This window comes from Limulus polyphemus, unplaced genomic scaffold, assembly GCF_000517525.1.
Source record: "Limulus polyphemus unplaced genomic scaffold, Limulus_polyphemus-2.1.2 Scaffold3407, whole genome shotgun sequence".
NCBI lineage: Eukaryota > Metazoa > Arthropoda > Merostomata > Xiphosura > Limulidae > Limulus > Limulus polyphemus.
In genome coordinates, this window is record NW_013669017.1 from 2,281 (window position 1) to 4,165 (window position 1,885).

Consider the following 1,885-nt stretch of genomic DNA (forward strand, 5'->3'; position numbering starts at 1 on the left):
GCATGAATGTTTCAGTACTTCTTGATGATTTCGCCGCTCTGAAATCTCGGAATAAGAAATTTTAATTTTGTGATTTTTCCTGTATTCTTTTTTCTTTTGCAATTAAATTTATATCTAGTTTATTGTAGATATATTATTATTTGTTTGTCTGTATTGCACAAATTCTGTGTTATTAAATAAAGATATATATATATATATCAATACACCAATTATCAATTTAAATATTTTATTCTCGTTTTATAACCTATATCAACACCAATTAATTAGTAAAATGTATATTATTATATCTAGGTCAAGGTAACTGTAAGGGCCCGCACCTGAAATGGGCCCTTCTCAAAATATGTTTGTATATATTCTGCATGTGTTTACGTAATATATCGAATCCGAGAGCAATTCTCTAGCTGAGCATTTTGTATAAAATGTTATGTTAAATTTGTTGATTTGACCCCTCAGCTGTTAAGGGCTCTTGATCTTTGATTGCGTTGGGGGGGGGGGCGATGTTCTCTAGTTACGCCATAGAGGAGAGATAAATAATATGTTTACAGTTATACCAAAACATTTTGACTTTAGCATATTACGTAAGTTGTTTAATTTAGTTCAGTTTTTTGAAATATAATAACATTTCAACATTTCACAATGTCAAACTACCCAGTCCTATTGAAAGTCTTGCGTATAGATCGACAACATTATAATTGTTATGAAGGCTTATAACTTTGATAATGCTGGAAAAATAACAACAACAACAACAAAAAGAAAATTATGACCACGAAGGCAATAAGAAAAAAAAAACTGAGAGTAAATAGCATTTTGATGACCTAAAACCGTTAGCCACTAATAACTACATTAATAATTTCTTCAGGTTTGTTTTTTATTCGTACAAAGCTACTACTAGCACTCGTCGTACCTAATTTTGAAGTGATAGGCTAAAGGGAATACAGCTAATCAACACAACCCATCGTCAATTCTTGAGCTATTCTTTAACAACAAATAATGGGATTCACTGTCACATTATAACGCTCCCATGTCTAAAAGGGCGAGCATATTTAGAGATAGTTAGGTTTCGATCCCGCAACCACCCGATTGTGAGTTGAGCACTAAAACTACCACGCCAGGTCTTTATCTTCATATTACAAAGGTGGAATACATATATAGTCAAAGCTTCTATTTACTTGTAATGGTTTAAACGCTTTTCCTAAGCTGGCGAAGCATCAGGATAATTAAGCAGTGGTATTTTTGTAACCAAAAAAAGGAAAAAACTCAAATATCTAAAATTTTTTTGTATCTCAGCAAAATTCACCTAGGATTTATAAGTAATTAAAAAATCTAGTTGTTAAAAAAAAGTGGAGCTGAGCTCCACCACAAAATAGGTCTGTTATTAAATATATTGGGCTACAATTCACCCAGTGACTCACCGGTAGGTCTGAGGGCTTTTGATGCGAAAATTAGGGTTTCATCACCCATGGTGGGCTCAACACAGATAACCCATTGTGTAATTCTATGCTGAAAACAAAAACCCCATAAAAAATGGATTAAAAACTCATTATTTGAACCTGGAATGGACTGATGGTTAGGGCTCTCGACTTGCAATTTGCGGGTTCGAATCTTCATCATACCGAACATGTTTGCCCTTTCAGTCGTGGGAGTGTTGTAAAGTTATGGTCAATACCATTATTCGTTGGAAGAAGAGTAGCCCAAGAGTTGATATTGGGAGGTGTTGATTAGATGCCTTCCCTCTAGTCTATCATTGCTAAATTAGGGACGGCTAGCGCAGATAGCCCTCAAGTAGCTTTTCACAAAATTCAATACAAACAAACAAACCTACTACAATATTTAACATTATACATCAATTCCTTAAGGTTTTTCAAGAATTAAAAATCAGGGCGTA